This window comes from Dipodomys merriami, unplaced genomic scaffold, assembly GCF_024711535.1.
Source record: "Dipodomys merriami isolate MVZ:Mamm:240054 unplaced genomic scaffold, mDipMer1.0.p SCAF_12, whole genome shotgun sequence".
Taxonomy (NCBI): domain Eukaryota; kingdom Metazoa; phylum Chordata; class Mammalia; order Rodentia; family Heteromyidae; genus Dipodomys; species Dipodomys merriami.
The window spans coordinates 22,702,624-22,714,657 of record NW_027202493.1 but is presented as its reverse complement, the minus strand read 5'-3'; the positions used below and the strand labels follow the sequence as shown (position 1 = coordinate 22,714,657).

The 12,034-nt window shown below is 38.0% G+C and overlaps 1 long non-coding RNA gene across 1 annotated transcript; it reads right to left on the bottom strand.

Moving 5' to 3' along the window:
- Positions 1-3,337: 3,337 nt before the first annotated feature.
- On the bottom strand, positions 3,338-10,775 carry LOC138823255 (uncharacterized). Its single transcript, XR_011370765.1, has 3 exons — positions 10,690-10,775; positions 4,460-4,518; positions 3,338-4,097 (listed from the first exon to the last, which is right to left on the bottom strand). It is a non-coding gene; the product is annotated as an uncharacterized lncRNA (long non-coding RNA).
- Positions 10,776-12,034: the final 1,259 nt, after the last annotated feature.

Sequence of the window (12,034 nt, the reverse complement as noted above, 5' to 3'; positions counted from 1 at the left end):
GTCTTTGTCTTATTTTGGTATCAGAATAGTGTCAGCCCATTTATTGGAAGAGTTTGTGTGTAATAGATACTATTCTCATTAATATTAGGTAAAATTCACTATTTAATTCATTTGGATATGAAGCTTTCTTGTGAAAAGATTTTTAAGTACAAAATCAGTTAATTGATTCAGTTATTTAATATGAGTCTGTCAAGGCTATTTCTTCTTGAATAAGCATTAGTAATTTCTTCTAAGAAAAATGTTCATTCTGGGGCTGGGAAGGTGGCTCAGTGGTAGAGCGCTTGCCTTGCATGCATGAGGCTCTGGGTTCGATTCCTCAGCACCACATAAGCAAAAGAAAAAAGCCAGAAGTGGTGCTGTGGCTCAAGTGGTAGAGCGCTAGCCTTGAGCTGAAGAGCTGAGGGACAGCGCCCAAGCCCAGAGTTCAGGCCCCACGACAGGACCCAGAAAAAACAACAACAACAACAAAAGAAAAATGTTCATTCTATCTAAGTCATCAGATTTATTAGCACAAACTGGACCACAGTAATCTGTTATAGTATCTGTAGACTTGTTGTAGCCTCTCTCTTTGGATACTTACGTCTTTGTTGTTCTTATCAGTCTGCAAAAAAGTTTGTCAATGTTTTAATCTGTTCAAACATAAACCAAAATCCTGGCTCTACCACCTAATATCTGTAGGCTCTTGGATAAGCCACTCAGCCAATGATAACTCAGTTGTTGTTTTCAGCCTCTCATTCACCTGCCAAATACATTATTTTCTTTCCCCAAGTAACTTTCCATCCTTCTCACTGTAAACCACACTAGTTGCAACCCTGTTTAACTGTCCTGTGTTCTGCTGAGGAAGGCCTTGGGTACCAAAATGGTCAAGACAGCCTTATCCTCAGTGAGCAGATGAGGAGACCCTGTGAGTATGTTACCTTTTCTTTCCATGATGCATTAAATTAATCTCCAAATCACACAATAGGAAGGAGGAAGTATTAACATCTAACATGCAAGTTCCATGATGATAAATACAAGCAGAGTTGTCTCAAACTATAGATCTTTGGTTCTAAGTGATTATCTCAACCAGGGACTTTTGTGTGGTGGCAGAATTGTTCTGCATTTACCACCACACATGCTAAAATTCACAGGATGCACAGCATCTCCAAGTCTGTTTCACTATATGATCGTTTTTAAGCAGCTGTTTCAACACTTAGAAATGATATTCTATACCATGTGAGTAAAATTGAAGACAATCCAAAAGTTTAAATGTAAATAAAACCAGGTCTGTCTTTCCTTTCCTACAACTGTGCTCCAGGTCATCCCGAGGGAGCGTGGAGACTATGCACAGGTCCTTGTTACCTTCTACCTCCCTTTTCGAGCATGTCTTTCCTCCCACCCAACTGCAGAAGCAGGGGATCCTGGCTCAGGGTGCCCTTTACACAAATACACCTGCTCTGCTACTGGCAACATCCAGGCCCACTGACACTGAATCCCTGCACGGGGGAACACTCACATTCAGAAACTATTGTCAGATCTATTTATCAAAATTCATTTTCTCAACATGAGATTCTGCTTTCCATTAATTGTCATAATGGAAAGGATCCAATAAACCTATATTCATCATGTGGAGGTGTTAATAGCCAGGAATGACTAGAGAGACAGAAATACCAGTTCTGAGTAGGCAGATAATGGGGTAGTTTGGGGGCAGGGAGGCATTCTGAACAACGTCCAACTAGTTCCTTATAGGTTCTTTCATTTCTTCTCTTAAAAAATCTTCAGAATTAGGGGCTGGGAAGGTGGCTCAGTGGTAGAGCGCTTGCCTTGCATGCCTGAGGCCCTGGGTTCGATTCCTCAGCACCACATAAGCAAAAAAGCCGGAAGTGGCGCTGTGGCTCAAGTGGTAGATCGCTAGCCTTGAGCTGAAGAGCTGAGGGACAGTGCCTAGGCCCAGAGTTCAAGGCCCCACAACTGGACCCCCCCCAAAAAATCTTCAGAATTAGTGTGAAAGAAGGGGTGACACTGTCCAAAAAGAAATGTACTCCTTACCTTACTTATGAAACTGTAACCCCTTTATACATCACCTTCATAATAATAATAATTTTTTTTAAAAACCTTCAAAATTGTAAAAGAGGCTGGGGGATAGCAGGGAAGGTTCCTAGTTAGATAACTCTACTTTCAGCTCGATTTTCAGTACCCTCAAAAGTGGTCTAAAAACTAAAGTCTTTTTTGGGGCGGGGGAGTTTCAGTGTTAGTGTCTATGCTACATTGTAATTCTTTAGTATAGTCTGTGACTCTTACTTATTTAGTATAGTAATAATAAAATAGCAACATTGTTTATGAAAATTCATCATGAGACAAGCACTCTCTGAGTGTCCTATGTGTGTACTACAATATTTATTTCTGTAACAATCCAATTTCACAGATGAGAGAATTGAAGTGTAAAAAGGCAAAGCAACTTGCTGTGCTAGACACAGAGAGGTCATGCCCGGGACTCTGGTCAAGATGAAACTTGCTGCCCAGCTGTTGCCACAGGCCATTGTTGCCAGCCTCAGAGCCCTTTACAAAAGATCAAGCCCTTCCCAGGCCAGCCTGGTGCAGGTTTCTGAGCTCCAGGTTGGCTGAGGTTTTGTCAGGCTTACATCTCACTTCTAGCTTTTTCTCTGGCCTGACCCACTACTGCCTTTCCTTCAGACATCTTTGTCTTTAGTAAGCATCCTGTACTCCAACCTCTGTCTTAGCATTGGCTGCCAGAAGACCCAGACTACAGCCCTTGCCAACATCACACAGCTGAAAGTCTGATGCTCCTAAGCAGAATGTGTGATATACACTCTCCAAATATACCACAAGTATAGAATTCTCCTATCTGTAGCAGTGGTTGAAGCTAATACCTCGGAATATCTGAAATTTTGTCCTTAATTTTTATAATAACTTTATCAAGCTATTCACATCCTCTAAAAACCGCCTGTTCAATGCACACATAACAATTCAGAATATACTTTTAGCACAGTTACAAAGTTATATAACTAGTATTATTTTAGAAGTCCAGAATATTTCAACATCCCAATCACTTTTCATTTGTCTTCAGTTTTGATATCCCTAAGCAATAATTCATGCATTTAATCTGTTCTTGCCAGTTATGAAATTTATTTCTATGATCAAAGATACAGAGTCTCCTAAAATATGTCCAAGTTCTTGTTTGCCATTCTCACTTCCAGGGAATTTATTCTTTAAAAAAACTGACAAAAGAAGAGAGAAGGGGAAATAAACTAGTTTTCTGCATCTTAGTTTATAAAACTAAACAACAACAACAAAAAGCAACCTAGAAAGTTTTTCCATTGTGGTTGTCTAGCTAATAAAATCACAGCACATTTACAAAATCCAGTAGTATGCATCCATTACAGACTAAAGAGCAACAAGGAACATGCTTAAGGTTTTAAGCATAAAAAGCAGAACATAAAATTGCAACTATGACTATGTAAAATATGAACATATGGATACGGAGCGAAAGGAAATGAAGAGAAATAAAAACAGTTGCTGCAACAGGATGTTGGAGCTGTGAATTCTTTTCATTCTGCTGAGTTATTTTATTATTGTCAAAATGCAGTCTTTACAATGAATCAGAGTAGGAAGGAAATATGCACCTATTTTTACCAGTAAAACCTCTCATTTGTAAGGTGATATAGAAGAATTCTTGTTACGGACAAGAACCTTGAGGCCACATGGACTTTGGCTTTTCATTCTGTGATATTTCTGAGCTGTGACACTGGGGTACAACTCTGTAAGTTTCATTTTCTACAACTGTTTAGTTTACAAGGGCTAATCACACCATCTACCTTAGAGAGCCAAGGTGAAGATGGAGATAATGGTGCCTAGCAACAATTAATAAATGCCAGGTCTTATTGTTGTGTAGGTAATGGAGGCTAGAGGACAGTTGTGGTGCTGACAAGGGACAGAGGTTGTTCATGAGAATACTACAAACACTGCAATACACTGAAAATACAACTTTACATTGCACACACAGGTGGAGATTTCCAACACCTCTAGCAATTAGTTACACCGATTCTGGACCAGTTGTGTCAAAGGAAGGTTGGAGTTGGGTCATTATCTCTTCTTAGCTGAAAATACAGAGAAACAAGTACCTTTTAACACACTCACTGATGGCCTTGTTGAAAACTCAAACACTGCTGATTTTGCATGACTCATTTTATTAATGAATACAAAGGCCTATTAACTCTTCTCATTGTCATGTTTTTTTCTATCATCATTAGTAACAAAGACACAGTGTGTCTTCTTAAGTAAAGCTAGTGACCACTTTGTCTTCCCTCCTGTTATGGATGAGCCTCCAAGAGCCCATCCTTCCCTTGCTCATAGGATGCCAACTGAGCCCACTCTGGGTCTCTTAAGTTAGTTCCTTTAACTCTCAAATCAGTTTGTCCTCTTCTGCCATCATTAAATAAAGACTGTAGAATGCCCCTACCTTAGCAGAAATCAAAACTTCTTGTTAGATCTCACATCTCCAGGTACAGCCCATTTCTCCTTGGAGTGGAAAAAAAAAATAGAAGAACGCTGAACATCATTGAAGTTTTTGAAACTATTATATGTTATTACTCTTATTTTTTTTAATTTAAGATTGTTGAGCTTATAACTGGTATTCAGAAAGTCATTTATTTCTTTTTAAAATTATATTCTTATTATCTTTAATTGTGCAAAGGAGTTACAATTCAACATGTCCGTTTATGAGTACCATGCTTCTTGATCAATTTTACCTCTTTCATTGTTCTCCCCATCCCTCTCAACCCCACCCATCCCATCAATTATCCTATTTTTATAGGATATACATAGAATACTATTACTGCACTCACCACACTTCATCTACCCCCCTTTCTCTTGACCTCTCTCATACATGCTCCTCAAGGACCAGCTTCCAGGTATTTGTTTTGTTAGACTGTGAGTTAGTTGTTCTAAGGATTTACACCATGTGAAGTATCCCAAGCATATTTAGCTACAATCAAGTGTAGTAAGCCATACTATAATTTAATAAGTATTAGCACATGAATATATTCATGAAACCATCACCATATATATTGCAGATTGTCTAGTTATCCTTTGCTGCTTTTATTGTCTTTTGTTTTTGTTTATGTTTGGGCAAAGATTTATTTTACTATAACAGGAGAAAGGAAAATGGAGAAGAGAAACATTTCCTGTTCTGTGTTATACAGAGAAGGCTGAGAATCTGAGGATAGCTATGTGAAGCCAGCCCAGGTAGAAAAGTCCCCATGAGGGCTGGGAAGGTGGCTCAGTGGTAGAGCGCTTGCCTTGCATGCCTGAGGCCCTGGGTTTGATTCCTCAGCACCACATAAGCAAAAAGAAAAAGCCGGAAGTGGCGCTGTGGCTCAAGTGGTAGAGTGCTAGCCTTGAGCTGAAGAGCTGAGGGACAGCACCCAGGCCCAGAGTTCAGGCCCCACGACTGGACAAAAAAAGAAAAGAAAAGAGAAGAAAAGTCCCCATCAGACTCCAATCAATTCACCACTCAAAAAGTGGAAGTGGAGCTGCAACTAAAAGTGGTAGAATATTAACCTGAACAAAAGAGCTCAGGAACAGCACCCATGTCCTGAGTTCAAGCTCCACAACCAACAACAACAACAAAAGACTGATCTAGTCCTTCTTTGAAATCCTACTCTTCTGTTTTACCTCTCCAGGTAAATACTGATTTAGTTTGTGGGTTTGTTGGTATATATATATATATATATATATATATATATATATATATATATATATATATATATATATATATATATGCATATATATCACCTTGTAATACATTGCAATATATTTGCACATTACATAATATTGTATTATATTTACATTTTCTAGAACTTGTTTTAGATGGGTTTTATTATGTTAACCAAGCTAGCCCTGGGCTCAAGCAATACATTTGCCATAGGTATGTGTCATTGTGCCCAGCTCATTTTCTGCAACTTTTTATATTAGTCATTCAGTGTGTACTGTTCTTTTTGTATAGCTTCTTTCACTTAGTATAATAATCTTGAGATTCATTCATGCTGTAGCATGTACCGTTTATTCTTCTACAGTTTGTTTATCCATTCACCTGTTGATGGGAACTTGGGTTATTTCCAGTTTGGGCTTTTGAAAAAAACTGCTATGAGTATTCATATACAAGTCTTTCTACTGACATATGCTTTCATTTATCCAGAGAAAACTTCTAGAATGGAATGAATAGACCATATGGCAGGTGTATACTAAAAATTTTAAGAAACAGAAAAGTTGTATTCCAGGATATTTGTATGATTTTATGTTCTTACCAACAATGTATGAATTCCAGATTCTTCACATCCTAATCAACACTTGGCACATGGTCAAGTTCTTCTTTTTTTTTTTTAACTAGTCCAGTAGGCATGGTTTCTCCTTGTGCTTTTAATTTGCATTTTATTATTGACTAATCAAGTTGAGCTTTTCATGTGCTTACTTGCTTTTTAAAACTTTTTTGATAGTGTCTATTCAGGTCTTTGCTCATTTTTAATTTTTATTATATCCTGAATGCAATTCTTTTATTAGATGTATGTTTCAAATATTTCCTTCCAGTTTTATTATTTTGTCTCTCCAGTCTTTTTAAAAGTCAAAGTTACTATTTGGTAAGTCTATATCATTTTTTATGCTTTTGGTGTTGTAGACAAGAAATCTTTTCCAGACAAATGTCATAAATATCTATTGCAGCATGATATCTTTTACAACTTTTGTAGTTGTCAGGTTTACACTTAAGATTATAACTCAGTTGAGGTAATTTTTATATGATGTGTACAGATCCAACATTTTTTTCAGTGTATAGATATTTAATTGCTTCAGTATCATTGACTGAAAAGACAATTCTTCCTCTCCAGAATTCTCCTTGCACATTTGTCAAAAATCAACTGTCCACACCCGTTGTCTCTCTCTTCCATTGAACTACTTATCTAACTCTATCCTAGCATCATACTGTCTTGCTTCATAATAAGCCTTTTAAATCATTCTTTTAAATCATTTCATTTCTGTAAGAATTTAAGAATTAGTTCTTTAGTTTTATTTACTTATGTATTTTGCTGTATGGTGGATTGAATTCAAGAGTCATCTGTGCAAGATAAACACCTAACCAGCTATCAGTATTTATTTTTAGTAGATGTTACTAAGATTGTAAATAGGATTATGTTATTTCTGTATTACAGTAAGTTTGATGGAGTTTTTTTTTTTTTAGTTTGAAGGTGTTTTAACAACATTGAGTCAAATATATGTATGCTCACAAATAATATTGTAACAAATATGTTACTCCATTTGTTTAGGTTCTTCATTTCTCAGTAGTGTCTTGCAGTTTTCTATGTATAGGTTACTGCACATTTTTGTCTGAATTACCCTATAGTTCATATTTTTAAACTATTGAATTATTTTTTATATTTGGATTTCATATTTTAATTGTTATAGAAGAAAAATTATTTTTGTAGACAAATGTAGTCTGGTGTTTCTTTTCTACATTTTTTATTGTTATTATAAAGGTGATATACAGAGGATTACATTTACATAAATCAGATAAACAGTACATTTCTATTGGACAACTGGGGTTTAAAACAAAATTTAAATCACTTTCTTGCACTGCTAACTTTTTTCTACTTATGTAAATAGAAACATTTCAGCATAAATGTGATACATACAAAGCAAGGGCTGAATAGTAATCACTAGGCTATAACATTGATAAACTAATACAGTGATATGGATTTACTGCAAAAGTTGATTGAGAAGGTAGTATTGAGAGATGTGAGGAGTGTGGTTTTTGGTGCTTCTTTTTCCTTCCCCTTTACTCTTCAGGAAAAAGGTAAGTTGACTTGAACAACCTTCTTTTGCACTGGGAAAAATGAACAAATGTTTGAAATGCTTTTAAAATATTTTTTAATTAAAAAAGCACTCTGGAAAATAGTAAATACCTGTAACTTATAAACACCAACTTTCATTGTAATAATTGTATCCTAATCTTATGTTTGTTTAACTGGATTATATAGATTCTTATCATTTGTTAAAATATGCATACTAAGTGAACCAATATAATATTAAAGTATGTATTATATAAATATATCTATCTCCATGCTGACTGTGCAGGATGGATGTGTTAAGTCATTTGTGGTATATTATGGTGTTGACCTTGGCTCCAGGGCCTGTGCTTGAAAAGAACAAATAAGTAATACCAAGATGTAAATGACATTACTTACAAAGTTTTAACTGTCTTCTATATACTAGTTCATAGAATTTTCTCTTGTATTTCAAACTCCTGCAGTATATTTAGGCTATAATTATGAGTTATAAACTTTATATAATAAAGCATTCTATCCATTAAAAAAAAAAAGAGTTCATTTCTTTTTAGACAATGTGACCCCTTTCCTTGCTCTCTCACAGTTGCAGTTTTTCCCTCTGGTCCCCACCCATGATGTGTCTCTTTTTTTCTTGTCAAGCATAAGGCTTGAACTCTGGGCCTGGGCACTGTCCCTGAGTACTTCAGCTCAAGTCTAGCGCTCTACCACTTGAGCCACAGTGCCACTTCCAGTTTTCTGGTGGTTAATTGGAGAAAAGAGTCTCATAGACTTTCCTGCCTGGGCTGGCTTTGGACCATAATCCTCAGATCTCAGCCTCCTGAGTAGCTAGGATTATAGACATGAGCCACCAGCATCTGGCTGTGATGCGTCTTTTAAATACTGGAACACAACAGAGCCCAGCAGAAATCAAAAAGCAAAATACACAGCTCAGACAGTTGAAATCATCTGTTTTCATAATTTGCCTGGCACACCTTAAATAAACATGAACCATTACAAGTAGCTATAATCAGATAGTATAGGAAATAGAGTGAGCAGAAGAAAAACCTCAAATATAGGGCCTTCACCTTTTTTCTACATGAAATTCACTTTTCTTCATGACAATAAAGGTCTCCTCATAAGGAATCATGATTAGGCATGATATCATAGAATGACTAGGTTCAAAATATTTCTTTATAGAACTTACATATCAGGCAAAAAACTGTTATAGATAAGACCAATTCTGTTTGGACTTTAGAAATTATCTTAATTTGTGAGCAGCAAGACATACATCTGTGGTACTAATTATGATGGAGTATCTCTTGTCCAAAGCAACAACCTCAAAACAAAATTCCAGAAGCAGAACTCTCAGAACTGTTTCTCTCATGAGTTCTTAGGAAGAAGGGAGGCTCTAACTCAAAACCAACTTCCTTGTGCTTAAAATGGAAGTTTGGAGCAAGCAAAGGGTTTGATAACAATTGATCTGTTTTCTGGGCTGTATAATGCTGAAAGATTTCCACTGTTTTGGGAAACCAAATAAGAATGACTCCAAAGTGAGGTATACCATGACACTGTATAGAAAAAACTTGAATCAAAACAGTTTTAGTATGTCAATCTCACAGGCTAGACTTTTAAATTCAATAACTGAACTTTTAGTTCATGTCAGTGATTCTTACAAAGTCCTCCAGTTTAATATTGAACAGTAATGATAATGAGAGCACTGCTTCTTCATTAATGCTCACTATAGTCTTGGCCCTATGCTAAACCTTATGTTCATTTACACTGTCCCACTGGTATTAACTCCATACGGGGAGCATTAGTATTCTGATTTACAAAGAAGAGACTGAGAATCAAGATTACTCTGTCCAAAGTCACATACTTAAGTAGGTGTGTGTGTGTGTGTGTGTGTGTGTATGTGTGTAAAAGGAACCAACACCCATTTCCATATACAGTGTATACTGATTCTTCATTAAATTCCTCCTTTTCATAGATATCACACTGAAATTCCTCCTTATTTTCCCTTCAATCTGCTATCCTTCCACCCTTTTCCTGTCACCTGTTTTGAGGACGTTCAGGAATACCTTTCACTGAGCTCCAGCCCATCACACTCATTCGACAAGTATTTACTGAATGCTCACTTTAATACTTTATTCAGTCATCTGCAAAGATTTTGAGATCCTACTGTGTACTGTAATCGGTGTTAAGGATTCATCTGAAAACAACATAAACTGAAATCTCTTTCCTTAGGGAACTAGAATTCGAGTGCCAAAAAGACAATAAACGTAAGAAATAAATACAATGAAAGTTGAAAGACAGTAAGTACCAAGAGAAGACTAGGAGGAGGAAGAATGGCAAATGTTACAGACCTGTCCACATACCTTGACTCTAAATAAAGGAGACTAAAGGCGATTGCCTCTTAGCTTATTTGCTCAAGGCTGGCACTCTACCACTTGGACCACAGCTCTGCTTCTGTTTTTGCTGATTAATGGGGAGATAAGAGGCTCTTGAAGTTGTCTGTCAGTGTTGGGCTTCAGCCTCCTGAGTAGCTAGATTATAGGCATGAATCACTGGCTCCCGGGTTATCCGGCATTTCTAATTGCCCTGAACTCTCGACACACTTGCCATATTCTCTTTCTTCTTCTTCATCCTCATCATCCTCATCCTCAACCTCATCCTCATCATCGCCGGTACTGAGCAAAGGCGAACCACCCTGTGGTAGGCCTCTCTCAGCGTTCTCAAACACAAGATCTGTGCACACACAAAAACGAGGCAGACGTCTCTGTTGTTCTCCGCTGTGGCCTGCTACTGTTCGTTTTATTCCCTCTTCCCGCACATGAACAAGCTTTGCTCCCAACACCGTCCCCAACAGCGGTCTTACCCCTTCCACCCCAAGTTTTCCTGAGGCTCCACAGAACCACTAACCATCAGATATCCGGAACCGCCCTGGCAGGAAGCAGGGTGACGCAAACGGTGGCAGGGTGCATCCTGGGAGTTGTAGTCCGCGCCCCGTAGTGCGCAGGCGTAGTAGAAAAGGCGGGAAATGTTGGGCGGTGAGAGCAGAGCTCCATGGGATTGTAGTTTTTCTTGAATGACATACGTTAAAGGGTGTGCGGAAGTCGGGCGGCCCGGTTTCAAGACTTCACTTCACCTCGGAAGAATGTTCTCTATGAATTCTTGTCGCCTTGGAGAGTTGGTTTGGGAATTGGGTGCGACTTCATCTTACTGTGGATCTCAAGATGGACCAAGATAGCCCCCAAGTGGACAGAGTGAGTTCAAATGTGATTCACCTGAGACCACGACAGAGGAGGAGTCAGAAAGACGGGCGAGCGAAGCAAAGCAGCACGGACTCCGGGGCCTTTCCCTTAACACACATACAGATGTTTTCGAAGGCTTACACTTTACCAAAAAAAAATAAAAACATTTCAGAAAAAAAGCTGTCTTTTACCAGGAATCAAATACAGGACAGACTCTGAGACTCCTATTTCAAAAGCTGGAAGTGAAGGTATAGTTTAAGTGGTGGAGTGCCAGCCTTGAGTGACATAGCCATATAAGAGTGTAAGCCCTGAGTTCAAGTCCCAGAACTAGCATGCATGTGTCACACACACACACACACGAAAGTAAATAATATTTTTTTATTTTTTTTTTTGTCATCGAAGTCAAGCACTTTGACTATCTCCTTCAAGGTTTTTTATCTATGTCTACATTTTACTTCATTTTCTGTTTATCTGTTCCAAACTAATTTTTGCTTTGAGAACTTTATTTTTGTGTTTCATAACAGAATAGACTCTGTTTATAGGATCTTCATTTAGCTAAACTCTCTAATTTGGCTTATGCTACCATAATCTCAATAATATATGTTATTAGTGCCATTGCAATACGCAGGCTTTTCTCCTGTGTGTTAGTTCCCTTGCTGATCCATCAGTGAGTATTAGTTTCCAAAAGGCCATTGCCTCAATTACAAGTATGTCTATAATACCAGCTACTTAAAGGCCCAGATAGGAGGATTATTGTTTCAGGCCAGCCAAGACCAAAGTTAGTGAAGCCCTACCTCAAAAATTAGAACCAGGTGCTAATTTCCCTTCCCTCCCCTCCCCTTCCCTCCCCTCCCCTCCCCTTCCCTTCCCTTCCCTTCCCTTCCCTTCCCTTCCCTTCCCTTCCCTTCCCTTCCCTCCTCTTCCCTCCCCTCCCCTCCCCTTCCCTCCCCTCCCCTCCCCTCCCCTCCC